The sequence below is a fragment of the Solanum dulcamara genome, chromosome 9 (assembly GCF_947179165.1).
Source record: "Solanum dulcamara chromosome 9, daSolDulc1.2, whole genome shotgun sequence".
Lineage (NCBI taxonomy): Eukaryota > Viridiplantae > Streptophyta > Magnoliopsida > Solanales > Solanaceae > Solanum > Solanum dulcamara.
In genome coordinates, this window is record NC_077245.1 from 69,440,774 (window position 1) to 69,460,896 (window position 20,123).

Consider the following 20,123-nt stretch of genomic DNA (forward strand, 5'->3'; position numbering starts at 1 on the left):
GTTACCCCATTCTTAGCAAATAGGTTTGATGTGTCACTCAAAATGTTATTAGAGCCTTATTTGGTGTCTACCCCCGTGGGTGAATCGGTTATTGCTAGGAAGGTCTATAGGGGTTGTCCCGTGTCTGTTTTTCATAAAGTTATTCCTTGTGATCTCATTGAGCTTGATATGATAGATTTCGATGTCATCCTTGGGATGGATTGGTTACATGCATCTTATGCTTCCATAGATTGTAGGACTCGTCGAGTCAAGTTCCAATTTCCTAAGGAGTCCGTTATTGAATGGGAGGGTCATGATTCGGTGGTGAAGGGTAGGTTCATTTCTTATCTTAAGGCTCGAAAGATGATTTCTAAGGGTTGTATTTACCACATTGTGAGGGTGAGGGATGTCGACTCTGAAAGTCCTCCTCTTGAGTTGGTTCTCATAGTCAATGAGTTCCCCGATGTCTTTCCTGATGACCTTCCCGGTGTCCCTTCCGAAAGGGAAGTTGATTTTGGTATCGATCTCCTCCCCGACACCCAACCTATCTCTATTCCTCCTTATCGGATGGCCCCAGTAGAACTGAAAGAGTTGAAGGAACAATTAAAGGACTTATTAGAAAAGGGGTTCATAAGGCCTAGTATTTCACCGTGGGGTGCTCCTGTGCTATTTGTAAGGAAGAAGGATGGGACGCTTCGCATGTGCATAGACTACCGGCAATTGAACAAGGTAACTATTAAGAACAAGTACCCAATTCCTAGAATAGATGACTTGTTCGATCAATTGCAAGGGGCAAGTCACTTCTCCAAGATTGACCTTCGGTCCGGCTATCACCAACTAAAGGTGAGAGAGTGTGATATTCCCAAAACGGCCTTTCGAACAAGGTATGGTCACTTTGAGTTTGTGGTGATGAGTTTTGGGTTGATGAATGCGCCGGCGGTTTTTATGGACCTAATGAATAGAGTGTTCAAGCCCTACCTTGATACTTTTGTTGTAGTCTTCATCGATGATATTTTGATTTACTCTCGGGGCGAGGAAGAACATAAAAATCACTTGAGGGTTGTACTTCAAACGTTGAGGGATAGACAATTGTTAGCAAAATTTAGTAAGTGTGAATTTTGGTTGAAGGAGGTGGCATTTCTTGGTCACATAGTGTCCGGTGACGGAATCCAGGTTGATCCTAAGAAAACGGAGGTTGTGAAGAATTGGCCTAGACCATTGTCTCCTTCGGACATTAGGAGCTTCTTAGGTCTAGCCGGATACTATAGAAGGTTCGTCGAAGGGTTTTCTTCTATCTCATCTCCTATGACGAAACTGACCCAAAAGAAAGCGAAATTCATATGAACGAATGAGTGTGAAAAGAGTTTCCAAACCTTAAAAGATCGACTTACCTCCGCTCCTATTTTGACTCTACCGAAAGGATTAGAAGGGTTTGTGGTTTATTATGATGCTTCGAAAATTGGTTTGGGTTGTGTCTTAATGCAAAATGGCAAGGTCGTAGCCTATGATTCTAGGCAATTGAAGGTGCATGAGCGTAACTACCCTACCCATGACCTTGAATTGGCGGCCGTTGTTTTTGCTTTGAAGATTTGGCGGAATTACCTTTATGGAGTGCATGTGGATGTGTATACCGATCACAAAAGTCTTCAATACGTGTTCACCCAAAATGACCTTAATCTAAGACAAAGAAGGTGGCTAGAACTCCTCAAGAACTATGATATGAGTGTGCATTACCATCCGGGTAAAGCTAATGTGGTTGCCGATGCACTTAGTAGAGTCTCTATGGGGAGTGTGGCCCATGTTGATGAAGGGAAGAGGGAGTTGGTGAAAGATGTTCACCGGTTGGCTAGATTAGGAGTGAAGTTGTGGGGTACCAATAATGGTGGCATGGTTGTTCAAAATGGGTCTGAATCCTCTTTGGTGGTGGACGTTAAGTCAACTCAAGATCTTGACCCGACGTTTGTTGAATTAAAGAAGTTGGTAAAGGAAAAGAAGGTAGGGGTCTTTTCCCAAGAGGGGGATGGGGTGCTATACTACCAAGGTCGATTATGTGTTCCAGATGTAGATGGCATAAGGAGCTTGATTTTGAAGGAGGCCCACAATTCTTCATACTCAATTCATCCCGGTTCGACGAAAATGTACCAAGACTTAAAAGAATTTTATTGGTGGGGTGGGATGAAGAAAGACATAGCGAGGTTCGTGTCTGAATGTCCGAATTGCAAACAAGTGAAGGCCGAACATCAAAGGCCGGGTGGCCTAGCCCAAGACATTGAAATTCCTACTTGGAAGTGGGAAGATGTGAATATGGATTTTGTAGTGGGTTTGCCTTATACCCGGAAGCGTCATGATTCGATTTGGGTAATTGTTGATAGGATGACTAAGTCGGCTCACTTTCTACAGGTTAAAACTTCCTATAGTGCCGAAGACTATGCCAAGTTGTATATTCGGGAGTTGGTAATGTTGCATGGTGTGCCGTTGTCCATTATTTCGGATCGTGGTACCCAATTTACTTCTCACTTTTGGAGATCATTTCAAAAGGGCCTCGGTACTAAGGTAAAGTTGAGCACCGCATTCCATCCTCAAATAGATGGACAAGCCGAAAGGACAATTCAAATACTAGAGGATATGTTAAGGGCTTGTGTGTTGGAGTTCAAAGGGAATTGGGATGATCATCTACCGCTCATCGAGTTTTCCTATAATAATAGTTACCACTCAAGTATTGAAATGGCGCCATTTGAGGCTTTGTATGGGAGACGGTGTAGATCTCCGGTTGGTTGGTTCGAAGTAGGTGAGATGACCTTGTTGGGCCCCGATTTGGTACTTGATGCTTTAAAAAAGGTGAAGCTCATTAGAGAAAGGTTGAAAACGGCGCAAAGTCGTCAAAAATCATATTCCGACACTAGAAGAAGGGATCTTGAGTTTAATGTGGATGACTGGGTGTATTTGAAGGTTTCACCCATGAAGGGTGTGGTTCGATTTAGTAAGAAAGGAAAATTGAGCCCTAGGTATGTAGGGCCGTATAAAATCTTACGACGCGTTGGCAAAGTTGCTTATGAGTTGGAGTTACCATTGGAAATGGCCATGGTTCACCCAGTGTTCCATGTGTCCATGTTGAGAAAATGTGTGGGTGATCCTAATTCTATTGTTCCTTTGGAAGTAGTGAATGTTGAAGAAAACTTGACCTATGAAGAGGTCCCGGTTGAAATTTTGGACCGGCAAATTAAGAGGTTGAGGAACAAAGAGGTTGCATCTGTTAAAGTCCTTTGGAGGAATCAACAAGTTGAAAGCGCTACATGGGAAGCAGAAACGGATATGATGAAACGTTATCCTCACCTTTTCCATTCTACTCAAGTCTAAGGTACTAAGTTACTCACACTCAATGTTTAAGACTTCTATAATACGGTTCTTTTGAGTCCTCATATTGCATGTTCATGAAGTTGAATTTTAAAGTTATGTTTTATGCTTAAATTTAATGATTTCATGGTTGATGCATTTCAAGTGTCATTGGATATATGTTGGGCTGCTAGTCCTCGTGCCAAGTCCCCCTCTATGCTAATGTTCTCATTCGAGGACGAATGTTCCCAAGGGGGAGATATTGTAACACCCCAAAAATTTCTACGCCAAGACCCGAACCATTTCTCATAGGCATATAGGATCGAACTCGATGAATTCTAGTTGTATATATAAGTTAACATCAATTACTAAGTAATTGAAGGGTATTAGATGTGATTTAGGGTCATAAGGGATCCCTAAAACCAAGCCAAGTCCAAAGAATTCGTCTTGGCTAATTTTCCGAATGAGTTTGTATAAGAGTCAACTTCAAACGACCATATCTACTGGAATATAGCGAATTGGGTGGATAATGACCTATCAAATTAAAGGTCTTTGAGTCTTTTTTCCAACGCCACCAAGATTGCAATTTTTGGAGTTTGGAGTCAAACGTTATGACCATTTTACGACAAACTATCACTGCAGAAATTTTTGGCCTGGCGCTGCAGTGGCGCCCCGCGCCACTATAGCGCCCGAAACTAACCTCAGTAGTTTGGGTGCTGGCGCGGCGCGCCAGCTATCGCGCCAGCAGGGTTTTTGGCTCGTTTTCCAGATTTTAAGGTCATTTTAGTCTCTTTTTGTTTCAAACCAAAGTGAGGTCGTTTTGGGGACTAAATTGACCCTATCTAAAGATCCTAAACCTTCTAACTCTCTCATTTTTCTCACAATTAGACTCAATATACTAAACTCCTCTCCTCTCAAACTCTCCCAAGAGCTTCAAGGCAAGGTTAGGGTTTCCAATTCAAGACATTCAAGTCTCAATTCTTCCTCAAGTTCTCATAGAGATTTTATGTCCCCAAGGTATGTGGGTTTTCATCCATGGGTTCTTCCACCCATGGAGCCCAAATGTTTTTCTCAACTTTGTATATAAATTCTAAATGATGAAATCTTATGGTATTTTATATAATGATTCAAAATGCATATATTATGGTATACTTGAAGCTTATTATGTTTAAATGGATATGTTGACTCTTAATTTCAAGTGATGAGTTTTTAGGGATTTTCATACTACGATTTCAAATGTATAAATTCTTGAATATTTGAAATTTATTACCTATATTGACTTATGTTGATTCATATTTACATGAAATGGATAGTTTATCAAGGTACTTATATGAAGGTTTGAAAGTAGTTTTAAAGTGCATATGGTGGGTTATTTTAAGATGTTTGATTAGATGCATTCATATCACTCTCATGCATACAAGTATTCTTTAAATGTATTTGAAAGTTAAATAAATGAATGTAAATTGAATGGAGTTCTACCCGGCAAGTAGACTCCCCGTGCCAACGTAGGGAGTTATGTTGGATTCCATGTAATAGCTCGCATGGTCTTAAATATCGGTTATGGTCACTTCCCCACAAAAATGAATATTTTAAGGTTTCCTATAATGATGTTTAATGCATGCATTCACTCATGCATATTGATTTTCTCATGTCCCTCTTATGTTCTTCATTTCATAGCATACTCACATACTTAGTACATTCAAAGTACTAACGCATACTTTTGCCTACATGATGTCACCATGTAGGAACCGACGCCGCCCCTCGATCTCCTCCACGTGGCTAACTCGTATTAGTTGAAGATTTGCTAGTGGTGAGTTCTCATGTTTCGCGAACAACATCCTTTTTATTCTAAGCTTTAGTTATGTGGAATAGTAAGACTTTATTTAAAGCATTTCGTGACACTTATATTGAGGGTGAGCTAGGGACATGTCTTAGCTCCCGCCAAGTCTATTAGTAGAGGTATGTTTGGACATAAATGGATAAATATTTTTATTTCCGCTTATTATTATTTATCATTACCAATGAAATGCTTAATAAATGCTAAGAGGCTTGGGTGAGGTACCTTCGGGTATCTCATTCGCCGTGTCACGTCTAGGCCCTAGGCTTGGGTCGTGACATTTATGATCCTATGTTATTTAGAGGGATATGAATATAACTAGGCAATGAGGTGTAATGAATGGGTAAATAGTACTTATGTTATGAAAAAAGATGAGGTGATAAATTGTAATTAGATAGACAGTGAAATGAGGATCGATTATTTGTCATGATATTTTAGTAGGAGAGTATTTCTTAATTTCACCTAGTAGTTGTAAGTTGGTATAGTATGCGAACAATATATGTTGTGCGTGTTAGTACTAGACCCTAAGCTTGAATTTGAGACGAGTGATGTGAAGAAAGAGGGGATAGCATTATGGGTGTGATATTGCTATTTTTAAGATTTGATTTAGCAGGCTTGACATGGCGTATGAGAGAGATTAAGATATTAACTTACAAGAAGTGTGTGTTTCGAATGAGGGGTATGTGACCCTTAGATGTAAATAGTGAATTGAGGTGAAGTCATTTGGTAAGAAGAGGCCTAAAATGTATATCCGAGGTAGTATAAAATTGTATGAGGCTCTAATTTTATGAGTTGTCTTGGGTGACTAGTTTGTATCCCTTAGATGCTAATGTGGAGAAGGCTAGATATGAGTTTTTCTTTCTATTTAGTATCCATAAGAATTGGGTCGAAGGGAGTTGTATATAGATAATGTTGAGTCTCTTGTTATAGTTCAAGTTTCCTTCAACTAAGTTAGGAATATGTGAACCTAGAAGATAAGGTTAGAAGGCTAAAGAGAAGAGGTTAGATCATAAGAGTTAGAGAAAATGGATATATATGCCAATAAGAGCAACAAGTATAGAAGGATGCCTAAAAGATAGAAGGAAGTTAAGGAAAGTATCTTAGAATGAGGCCCCAATAGTAGTTTGGTGTCTTCGGATAAAGTATAACCAGAGTTAGTGTTCTTGTGAATAGTGATACTCTATCGCGTGGAGCAGTGTATTTATAGCTAAGTGTAGAGAATCAGTATGCAAGCTCAGAGTAGTGACCTTCGAGCTAAGGGGGAGATGATGAGGTAATGAACAAAGTAGAACTGGAGTTTTAAGAAGTGATGAGTTGACTAGGATGAGATATTAAAGTTTTTCCATCTCTTACGTTCCTTATACTGCAGTCAAGGTGATACCCTACACTTGTCTTGTGTATAAGAGCTATACCTGTGGCCTATACCCATGTACTTCATGTTGATTTGTATTCATGTTGAGTTCCTAAAGTGAGAAGTGGTAACTTCCTTCAGCGATCTCGATCTTATTCCTTAAATTTATGAATTTCTAGCCATATGTTAGATGGAAAATGATATATATTTTTCATGTTTTGGAGTATGCTCAGTTTCATTAACCCATGATAGGACTTAAAAGGCTAGTGAGATTATGTCACATTATGAATATTCTTAGATCAGATTTTTTGAATGAATTGTGCTTATAATTTATCGCTTTAAGCCCTTCAGTTATCCTTTCTTTTAAATCTTGATAGCGATATTGATGATAGTAGATGAGTGGTGGTAGATGGGAGAGAGTGGGTATTTCTTGTTGTGATAGTTGTGGTGTGCTTATTCCATTTAATGCTATAATATAGAAGAAGAGCGAGATGGGATCTTGTTGTGGGAAATAGATAGGTAAGAGTATTTTTATGTACCTCTTGATAGAAGTTAATGCAATTTCCAGTGTAGAGATGCTAAGATTAGCCTGAGAATTCATAAAGTGGTTAGAATGATAGGCTTGCATGTGTGGTTGTCATTATGTGATCAATTGCAATAGGCTATTGAAGGTTTCTAGTAAGTGTATTGGGATGGTTATAGAACTAGGCTTGAATGTGGTATTGACGGCATGTGGATGAATGTACGATGTATTAGGTGATTCTTGGTTTGGACTGGAGGTTGGTTGAATGCAATAGAAAGGAGTAGTACTCTTGAGATGAGGTTCTTTATAGAGGTATAGAACATGGATCTTATGGTCTAGATTAGCATAATTATATTATGTGTAGTACCCTATGACTTAGCATTAGGCTTGAACATAATAAGAGCATGCAGTTAGTCTTAAAGTCCTAGGCCTTGGTGAAGGTAGTCATATGTATCCTCGTGGGAGTTATGAGTTGCAGCCGAGAAAGAGTTGTATGTAGAAAGAAGAGTATTTAATCTCGAAAGCTATCGGTCATGTCGCTTAATTCATGATGGCCATATTCTTATATCAAGATCATAAGCCTCTTTCCTGAAGTTATGAGAAATTTTAATGAAAATATTGGAGATTATATCCCTCCTCTTATTTTTGCTTCAGTGTCGATGTTGAAGGTCATGTTCCTATTCCTATCACAGAGATAGTACCTTCTTGAGTTTGAGTAATTGAGTGAGTTATTCATGAGCTTGAGTCTTTAAGTTCTTGTATTGCATTCATGCCTTCCAATGATGATATTGATGATAATATTCCTTTTTCCTATTTTAGAGTTGATGTTCATTTCGAGTTTAAGTATATGATGAGTATTCTTGAGTCTGAATAAAGATAGGTTAATTGTTTGAGTATTTGTGTTTTTTATTTGCCCTCGTGTCCTGTGAAATTTCCATATCTGGTTGCTCTTCATTCAAGGAAGCATAATTACAAGGGGGAGATAAAGGTAAACTAGATAAAATTACTAAAATATCCTTAGACAAAAGAACGCTCGCACAACGCACCATACTTAATTTTTTCGGTCAATCTGAAGCCTGAACATCAATCAAAAGGAAAAATCATTTGGAAAAGTGGTCTCAATTGAATTTTAGGCCAATCGGATCAAAAAATAATTTTTCGAAGCAAAACCAGCCTAACTAGAAGAGAGCACGACAGGTCTGCGTCGTGGACCTGCCCCCACCTAGTTCATTTTCTGACTTTGTTCATAAAATGCTTTTGAGAAGTGCATTTTATGTGTTCACAAATTTTGTACATAAATTGCATTTGACGAATGCGATTTATGTGTATATTTTTTCGTACGTTTTTCAGTTTCATTAAGGGGCATTTCGATCTTTCCTCCACCCCTCTTATACTTAACACATGACTGATATAGGTCGTTTTGAGACTTATAAGGATTTCTAAACCCATTCCTTAGACTTTTAACGCATTCAAACAAAAAAAAATAAGGGCTAAGGAGAACAGAAAGGGCTAGGGTTCAAGGATTTCAATCCAGAATCTTACCAGTTTGATTGTTTGTCTTCATCCCAGACATGTAAGGCTAAACTAAAATATGAACCTTGTTCTTCCATATGTCCATGATTGTGATAGGTTGATTTGTAAATGATTTGAGTCCTCATGATTGTGTTTCTTGAGAATTTTCCTTAAATTTAACACATTTTACATAATATTGAATAATAAATATTTTTCTACGAACTTGTTTCTTGAACAAATAATCTAAACTACTTATTTCATAAATCCTAATAGTATTTTCACTAATATTGGATGTATATTCCTAATGATTGAGTTTAGAGCCTTGAACTTGTGAATGTATGATTATGATTGAGATGTGAGCATGATGATAGTCTTGATGAAACTTGATAGTCCTTTCCATTCTCATAATTGAACCCAATTGAATGGTCTCAACTGAATGTTTCCATAAATGATTGTCCCAATTACTCTTAAATGAATGATTGGGAATGACTGGAAGATTGATTGGTTGAAAGGATTGATTGGATAGAACTGACGAGAGTACATATAAGACTTATTGATTGGTTGTTGGGATTGATTGTCCTATGAGCATTGAGTCTTGGGAGGAGTATCGGGTACCGAATTAGGTAAGAGTAAGTAATAATTGAAACTCAATAACTACGTCTCCAAATGTAAGAGAGGATTGAACCGTTAAAGTTAGATGTTTCCCTATTTTTATTATCTTGAAAAGATAGGATTTGATTGATTGTTGGATCTAGATTGGTTGATTTGTCCTTTAACCTGACAAGGTATTGGACGGTTTTAGCAACAGTAACAAGCTTATTATACGATCACTGACTAATAAATGATTGTTGTCGAATAAGAGAAACTACCATATATCGAATTTGATAGTACTCTGATTTGATTTGATTTGATTGGATTGTATATGATTGGTCTCTGTATAAACCCTACTCTTGCTTTAGACTTATGGAATCATGATTGAGTTACTTGAGTTGATGTTATTCTACCTTGATGCATGTTTTATTCGACCATATTGCATACTCATACATTCCATGTACTGACATCTATTTGGACATGCATCATTTCATGATGCAGAGACAGGTTCTAGAGATCAGCAACAGGCGCATCATTGAGGATCTGTTCACATTCAGCTGATTGGTGAGTCCTCCCTCATATTCAGAGGATACCACTTATGTAATTCCTGCTTTGAGTTTAATCTTTTTGTTCTAATTTGAGATAGCCATGAACCTTTCATTGGCACCATTTAGACAGTCGATAGAGGTTTCATAGACTAGATTATTAATGTATTATTTGGATATTGTCTTTTGGCTAATTTCATTCATACTAGTCTTGTTGATTGACTTAGATAGGTTGTTGGCCTTTGGGCTCATTCTAAAATTTATATGTTTGATTATCTCGACGAGTGAAGTCTTCCGCTGATAGAATGTTGATTAAATGAATGTGTGAACAAGACAAGTGGTTCTCTTGGGGACTAGCAATAGTCTCTGAATGCTGGCCACTCCTAGGACACCCTCACAGGCGTGATAGTTAGGTGGAGTTTTCGAAACTTCAATTATTTTGAGTAAATCCTGTGTTTGTATTGAAAAATCTAGTAAATATATAAGATTTTCAAGTTGGGAACCCATAAATAAAGTATGTTCTTGATCTAGTGTGGTAGAAAAGGAACTTGTTTAGTTCTATTGTCCTCGGAGAATAAGGGAAGGTGCCAAGTAGTTGATTGCACATTACTAAGGCAAGGTTGAAAACCCATAAAGTTCAAATACTGAATATTATTATTCTGTTGTTGTGATCAATGTTTTAAAAGGTGGGGCGTGAGACAGACGTTTTGCTTAGCATGGGGCCAGATGTAAGCCCCGAGGCATGAGGCGTAAGCCCCATAGATCTTTAAATTTTTAACTTATGATATAATAAAATAATATAATTACACAAAATTATAAAATTATATCAATAATTTAAAATAATTAAAAATATGATTGAGGAAACTCATAGAAAATAAAACTTCTAACATGATTCTACGAGTGTAAATAATGTACTGATATAAAAATTATTATGAGATGCAAATCTACTCTAATATCTTAACTTTCAAATAATAAAAGAATCTTTTTTTCAAAAAATATATTACTATCATACTATGCAATTTTCCTCCCTAAAAAATAATCATCAATAAAACTTATTAGTATATTATAAAAATATCACTCTATCATGAACAAAAATAAAATTTCTTCCAAATTGATAAATAATAAAATATGATAATTTTGAGACAAAAAATGTATGAAGACCAATGATAAGCAAAGATGAAAAATTTGGTTATGTATATTTAAAAGAAATATTAAGTAATAATCACCCTCAGTTGTTACCAAATAGTAAATATGCGATACTACGACTTGTTATTTGAATTAATCTCAATCTTCTTATTTCTATAGATGAAAAAAATATTAAGTATCATTCATTTATTAAAGAATTATGAGGGTCAAAAATGCTAACTAAAGAATTTAATACATAATTTGTGTAAAATCTGTTATGCGAGCCTCGAGCATCGGGCGTTGAGCGTGTTTAGAGCGTACAATCGGACGTAAATCTTATAGAATTAAGCTCCACACATGAATCTCAGAGCATTTTACCAGAGCCCCGAGGCGAAACCCAACGGCCAAACTGGCTTTTAAAATACTGATTGTAATAATGATTAATTTTTACTTCATTAAATTACATGATCAATAATCATAATAATTTATATGAAATAGACGAAACATCCATATCGAATAAGTTTTTATCATACATTTTGTTAAACCCTCTCAGCTCGATGGTTCGGGTGGCTTAGGCATGGCTAGGGATTTATATAACAAATCTAGCTAGAGAGGCCAAATCGTCAAGGCAAATTGAAGCGACGAACAAGTCAAAACAATCAAAAAAAATAGTTTGTGGTTTAGTTTAGTTGGTTTGGCATTGAATTTGTTTTCCGATCATTCGTAATTTGACTTGGTATTAACAAAAAAAAAGAAAGTCAAATCAAATCTAAATGAAACCAACATAACTTTCAATGTTTAAATATAATATTTCATATTTGAGCTCCTATTATGACTTTTAAAAGTTATCACCTATTGTGCCTTTTCGTGAGTTTTTGAGAAAATTTTCGAGTATACTACGGACCTTCATGGCATATAATTCTGGAACACTACTATCCGATATGGGAGAACCGACCTGAGACCAAATTCTCAAACATTTAAAAATTCGTCAATCTTTGTCCAAGTTGGCACTAGTTGACTCAGAGTTGATTATAAGTTTTTTTTTGCACTTGTCATGTGTCTTTATCAAAATGTTTTTCACTAAGATATATTTATTATATTGTCATCTAACTCAAAATTGATTTTTTTTCTTACATAATTGACATTAATTATACAATATTTATTTTTGTTTCACAAGTTTAGTGAACTCAAACAATATAAATTTGTGTCCACCACCTTGTGAGACAAAAAGAATCCTCACACAACTAGACACTAGTAATAATTCTTAAAAGTAGTTCTATTGTAATGCATAATCCTTGTATACAAGTGTATGTGACACTTTTCATTTTAGTTTATTTCACAAAGAAACTTCTTCTTTAATTTGTTTAAGAAGTATATTATCTTTCTATATAAAAATAATTTGAACTAAATTTCTATTTTCTTCTTAATAAGATGGTTTAGAATTATAGAAATGTATAAATTTTATTTGAATCATATAATTTCTTTTTCTTTTTTTTGAAAAATCTTGCTTAAATTTTGAGTTTGATTAATAAGTGCACAAAAAATTAGAATGGAAGGAGTTGTCTCTCACTTTGAGCTAATAATATCCCCCCAAGCACAAGGTATATAGTCATACAAATGTCCATCTTTGACCTACTTATGCACCAAACTCTCTCTACTGTCTATACCATCAATTTTCGACTAGACAACTCAAAAGAAAATTCAGCGTCTTTCCATTAGAAAAATGGGTCACTTTGAAATCATCTTGATAACCAATCATAGGCAAACCTAAAAGGCACATTTGCACAAGTAGTTTTTTGTAGGGCACTATTTATATGGTAAAAAAACTATTGGTATCGAACATTTATATCAAATTAATATAGTTTATTATGACTAAATAATGAAATGAAGTAAAAATATATATAATTAAATAAGAGAATTTTATACTTAAACACATGATATACATATATTGACTTGATATTAACATCTAATTTGTGTACATAAGAGCAAAGTTTATCTACAAAAAGAAAAATATTCATTTATGTTAAAATGAGAAGTTTAATTTGGTACTAACAACGGAATAAGCTAAAGGGTGGGCCTCAAATTAAGAGCTGAGTCTTTGGTGCACATTCCTTAACCTAAAATTAATTGTGTCCAATTGTCTAGGCGATAATAATAGTATCTTGTATTTGAGTCGATGAATTACTTTTTCTAAGTAATAGAGAAGAGGATCTAAACGTGCACTGAAAAACTCTATTGAAATAAAAATAGATTGTCAAGAATGTAGAAGAGGTACAATGGGCAGTTGGCCAAATTTAGTATATATGGATCACACATGGATGATAGTAGGAGTCAATGACTCTCCTAGATATTTCTAGAAAAGAGGATTAAGTTGGTCCTTGCGAACAACTTGACTCACTATCTCCTTTCAATCCTTTGAGCGAAATGCAGCGAAGCGAAAAAAAAAACAAGGAAAGTCCATGGACAAATCCATCTCCATCCCGTAAAACTACGAGATCACCCAAAAACGCCTTCAACATCCAAGGATCACAGCCCTAAAGCTCTCACAGAATTTTCAATATGCTTCTAATTAAGATATTTGTATCCTTCTTTTTGAATATATTTCCTTGTCATATAGGAAAGCTTAACTAAGCAACACTATCACATACACTTAAGAAAAACTTCTAACAAAATTTAAATTGAAAACATGCGTTTTTACCAAATTCAAATCCCTATACCTAAAGGCTACACATACATGTACTTAAATAATCCACAATTTACACTATGCTTAAAAGAACCTATTGTTGATCGACTAACAAATAAAAAAGGAAAATGGAAGCTCATCTGACCCAACATCGATCCACTGCATGTAGACTTCTACACTCATAGTTACATACACGTTTCCAACTATATATAAATGAGTAAAAAGTACATGTGCCATGTAACACGGCATAAAAATAGTAGCAGATGACGTTCAGTTGAACTTGACGTTTTTATACGATCCATATATTATCCGGAGCGGTTCAAAAACATTGAAGAGCTATAGCTAAACTTTATTTAAGGGGCCTAAAACTTTTTAAAAAAAAGACCATATTGAGTAACCTGATTCATGATTTATAGTTGATATACTTTTGATAAATAATAAAAAATTAAAGTAATACATTACTATTAAGTAACATCATTTTTAAAAACTTTTGCTAAAGAAAAGATAATAGAAAATTAGACGTACAATAGAATTTGATTCTAGAAATCGATAACTTAATTTTTTTAAAAAAATCATAGTTTCAATTTGTTTCTTATGATGCTCGAGAACTTGAGAAAATGAAAAAAATGGAAGTTTAATTTATTCAATGCATTTCATCCATTATTTTTAGAGAATAGTCCGATTAGTAAGAGAAACAAATTAAAGAGAATATAAAATACAGGGTTTTATTATGTGAAAGAAAAAAGAAGAACATTAATATTAGAATGAAAATAAATTTAAATAGACTATAAAATACAGGGGTTTATTATGAGAAAGAGAAAAGAAGAATATTGATATTAATATTAGAATGGAAAATACAACCATCAGTAATCATCAATCACATTAGTTAAATAATTCTCTTTTTCTTTAATTATAAAGATCTCTTATAGTCTTTTGCCAGCTCCGTGGAGCTTTTCGGATAGAAAACCTGTTCGACGTCAGAATCGATCTCAAAATCCTAATATCACTATCTTTCCTGCTTTCCACCCGAAAGAATCGCTCACTAGCTAACCGATCTTGTGGGGAACATTTTTATTTTAAGATTATTTAATACTTAGATCGACATTTCTACTTTGTGAATTTCTAATGATCGCCGTCAGTATTTTAAGGAACATTAACTAGCATAGAATTAACCTATTACTCTATTAATTTTAAAAAATAGAACCTTACAAATTTGGGGGGCCTATAGTCAATTTACAGTGAAGACACATTTGAATTCTTTTTTACATAAATTGTGACAAGTTAAGTTAGTGCGCAGCATCCTATGTTATTAGCATAATGTATTTATTTAGATTCATTAATGTTTATACGATACTATCAACGATGGGTTCTATTTAATTGACAAAAAAACTACAAAGTTATACTATTTTAAAGGTAATTTTTAATACAATTTTTTGTTTCATTTCTCTTAAATTTAGTACACTATTAAACTACATCACATAAATTAAAATGATAAAAAATATAAAAAAAATTTATGCGTGAAACCCAGTGGACAGGTAAAGTCGTTACTCGTTAGGATACGCTTAAGCCTAAAGTAAAAAGTGTTTCTGCTTTTCTGGACCATTGCTTCGGTTGGCTCAAAGAAACTACTCTTACTTTTTTTCAAATGATGTAGGTTAGGCACTTAGCCATGTGTGACTCCATGCCTACTTAATTTACTAGCTATACTCATCCTTTCTTCCGATAGACTTTCATTTCAAAAAGAATGATCTAGTTTGATTTGATAGAAAATTTCAGAAAATAAAAATAACTTTTTTAATTTTGGTCCTTAATTAAAATTATATCAAATGTAATAAAATATTTTTTGATCTTGTGGCATTAAACATGTCATGTGAAAAATTAAAATTAAAATCTTGCCAAAAGATGAAAGGGGTCGTTCTTTTTTAAACAGACTAATAACTTGTTTGGCTTAACTTATTTAAAACAGATTATAAGACAAAAAAATAAATTGTGGTAGCTCAACTTTTTTTTTGGCTTATAAACTGCTTTAGATAAGATAAGTCAAACAGACTCAATTATTTTTTTGGGTTTATTTTAAGTATAAAATGGCCTTAAGTTGACCGGTCAAACACTCAAAAAATCGTATAAGTTGTTTTCATCAATTTTATAACCCAATCCAAATGGGCTCTAAAAATGTAAGTAGACCATTCTTTTTCAAACGAAAGAAGTACTTTATAAAAGTTTATTCATGTGTCTTCTTTGTTTTTATCATACGATATCTATTTTGGGGTTCAATTAATCTAAATTAAATTTGCGTAGGAATATTTCACTTTTAAAAGGTAAAACATTTATGTTAGAATTTATGCTTCCACCAGAACAGCTAAGACCAGGTCCTCTATTAGAAATCAGTACAGAAACTTAAAGAACAGAAAGGTAAAATCAGACTCAAGATTTTACGTGGAAACTCCTTACTCAAGGGAGAAAAATCATGACCTGTCTCATAGGATTTCAGCTCAAAACTTCAGTAAAACAACGGAGCCAAAGATTCAGATTACAAGCTCTTGCAATCTAGGAATTGCATTCACAATCCATCTTCTCTCCTTGTAACAACTCTGTTACAGATCTGAAGCAATAACTCTACTGCTTTCTAAATCACTAGACTCCTAACTGACATAGATTTTAGATAGTCTCCATAACTAACTCTAGTTATTTTGACAAGATGAACAACAACACCAATGAACATATCTAATTTCCTTTATAAATTAGGAATAGACCTTACAAGACTAAAGAAAAGAAATTACAACTCTAAAACAAGAATAATACGACTGATAACTCCATTAGGTCCTTGGTCTTCTTCAACAGAAAATTTCAGAGATTTTCCTTTTTCGGTGATTCCGAAAGGCCAAGTGAGAAATGTTGTAAACAATGTATATATATGGATGATATATATTGTGTTGGACAATTTGTATTGGTTAGACAACTGACCCTCTGCACAGAGACTCGGACGCCTATATACAGACCTGCAGACTTAGCAGGATCTGTTTTGTACTATTTGTCTACCGTCGTTATCAGCAAGTTGTCCTCAAAGGAACCAGGTCCTTTATCAGTTTTCTGAATTTGTTAAATCATCAAAATCAACTAACACTCAGCATTATCAATTTCTTTTTATAAGAAATGTCTTCATGCACAAGGCTCATGTATTTGTCTTAAACCATTCTAATCTCTCTCTTCTTTTTCGTAAAGATAATAGTTCAGGTTAATTTGCGAGCTCAAAATTGATTCATCAAGTATTCGCTATCTATTATCAACACAAGTATTGATGTTGGCTAAAAGTATTGTACTTAATTGCATGTCAATTATCTTTTTCTGTACTACTTTATCAAGAATTTATCTTGAAAAAATTAAGATTGAAAAATCATTTTAAGCTTTTAGTGCAATTAAACTAGCAAAAATTTAAAGCAAAAATAAATATATGTTCGAAATTTAGTCATATATATCACAAAGTTCAAATAGGCCTAAAGTTTAATCATGTATGTCAACCTTAAACATACATATTTGAGGTTGGTTTTCATTTTGCAATGTTAATCTTCTTGGGTGTATCTCTAAAGCTTGTTGAAATTAATTTTAAAATGGCTACACTTTAATTTTTTTTTTATGAAACTTCTGTACGTTTTCCTCCCTTTTAACAAGTTAAATTATTACAAAAATACGTTTGATAAATAATGCTAACTTTGGCTATTAAAATGTAGCACATGAGACATAGAGCCAACTAATTCAAATGTCACGCCCTTTAATTTAGGATGCGTACTACCTCAAATGTCGTCAAAACTAACTCAATTATTGAGGGTAAGTTATATCCTCTCCGTTCACTTTTACTTGTGTATATTAGATTTTATATGTCCATTAAGAAATAACGATTAATATAAGTTTTTTTAATCACAATATCCATATTTGTTGATGTATATAATATAAGATCTTGAAAAATGCTTTAGGAAATAAGTAAATAATGGTAAAATATCTATTTTTTGGTCCTTTTTTATATTTTAAAAGTGACATGTAAAAATTAAAATTTATTTTTAAAATAATGAACTAATAAAAGTGAATGGAGGGAGTATACTATATCAAAAACACTTTACTTTTGCTCTCTTGTCCTATATTATTTGTTTATTTTTTTCTTTACATGTTTTTGAGAAATCATAAATATGAGGGGTATTTTTACTAATATATCTTTTAACTTATTTTAATACACTCTAGTTATGTGTTTTATAAATCAAACCCAAGATTAACAATGGAGGATTTTTTTTGGAATCTTACGATATTTATATTTTCAAAGAATATTAATTTAAGGGCAAAGTAAAAAAATAATTAGTAATTTTATCTTAATTTTATAAATTGATAAGTTATTTGGAATAAATAATTTTAATAATATGAACAAATAATATAAATCGTAGAAATACTTATTTAAAATTTAACTTTTAATCACACACAATAAAAGAATAATGTTTTACATTATCGATTCACTTAAAAATAATTAAAGATGACCGCCCATAAAAAAGAGAAAGCAGTAACGTAAAAATAATATAGGTTTCAATTACAACATATTAAAGTACACTAAGCATCGAAATAAGCTATTATTTAAATCAGTTTACAAAATAATATATTTTTTCGAAAATTTTAAAAACTAAAATAAATATATTTCACATTAACATATTATATATTATTTTATTTAAAATAAGTCAACAGTGAAAAATAGTTGATGATTGACTATGCTAAAGAAAATTTTGTTATTATTTGTAAATGTTTTACCCTTAATACATAACTCGACGATTCCTGCTAAATTACGACTAACGATTAATATATTATTGATAGTAACGACTTTAAAGAATCTCTTCCTCATACTTTTTCGAACTGACCACGAATGACATAAAAAATAATGTTTCATATGAATTTATATTCCGATAATTTTCAGGAAAGCTTCTCCTGTGTGGCCATTGTTTGAACATTCACAAAAATCAATATATCGTGATATGTTAACATAAAGTTATAATTTTAAAATTAAGTTTTTTTTTTGTATTAATTTTAATTATTATAAATATCTTATTTTGGGGAGAGAAATGACCTTCTTTATTCCTACACACACAAAGATGTCTTAACATCGTGGACGAATTCTTTATAGTCATTATTATCTGTAATGTTTTAACCTTAAGTTGTAATTATGATTCAAAATTTTATAACACACAGTTAATTAAATTTCGTATATAAGCAGAGTTTAGCAAAAAATCACTATCGAGAGTTACGTTTTAAGAGTAAAATATTACCAACAGTAACAAGTTTTTCTTTAACACTATGTATTCTCTATTTGTTCGTTGTTTTTAAAATAAAATAATATGTAATACATAATTGTGAAATATAATTATTCTAATTTTTAATTTTTTAATAAAATATATTATTCTAATAAATTAATTTAAATAATAGATTACCACGATTAAAAAATCTTAACTATAGTATTATAAAATGATTTCAAACTGTCTAAATATATATTAAAGAGTCGGACTTTTTCAGAAAACCTAGGCAAGTGAGCTATTAAAATATGATGAAGAAAAAAAATAATACTAAAATAGTAGTAGTTATAATAAGAATAAATAAATAAGTTTATGACGCGTGTGTGTGATTTTTTAATCCAGGTATAGTGCTGCTAGATACATTGCACGGAGATAAAATTAATAAAAACAGCTTTGTCCTTTAATGAAACATTTTATTAATTAAAAAAAATACTTTTTATTAAAAATAATATAAAAGCACCTTTAATTTGTCTTCTTCTTAGCCAAATTAAACAATGTGAAATCACAAGCAAACAACATAAAAAATTTCTGAGGATTGTTTGGTTTGAAGATAATTAGATTGTGAATAATTAGTTAAGTCGAGATTAATTATTTTGATATTAATTATTTGATTTATTATATTAAAAATAATATGTATTATATAATTTTTTTTAAAAAAAAATTATTTATGAAAATATTATCCACATTCTTTAGAAGAAATTAAAAAGGAGTTTGAAGGATCTCAATGCTATTTTTGAATTTTTTTTGTTTTATTCCAGAATGACTAATTCTAATAATATTAATTCATCTTCCTCTAACATAAAGGATAACTAGTCCCGATATTAACAATTACCGGGGAGTACAACTAATTACCAATTACTATATAACTTATTCTAAGATTAGTAATACAATACTAAAATTTTACTGAAAAATTATTTATGCTTGTCCAACATATCAAACAATTACGAAAATAGTGTTTGATAGCTAGTAAAGAAACAAGTATTTATATATTTTCTATATAAGTGGTACAACGCTCGCTAGCTAGTTAGAAAATTAGTTATTCATTATTTAATTAATACGATGTTTGATTTGCAATTTTAGAAATCTGCATAACTAATATATATATATATATATATATATATATATATATATATATATATATATATATATATATATATATATATGTGTGTGTGTGTGTGTGTGTAAGTTATGAAAGAGTTATATGTTATCTTATGCGAGATAAAAAATAGAATAACTAATACCCATATAATTAATATCTGTATTATTCTAACCAGCTACCAAACTACCCAAAATGTTATAGCTCCAGCGGCTGATCATAGTGCC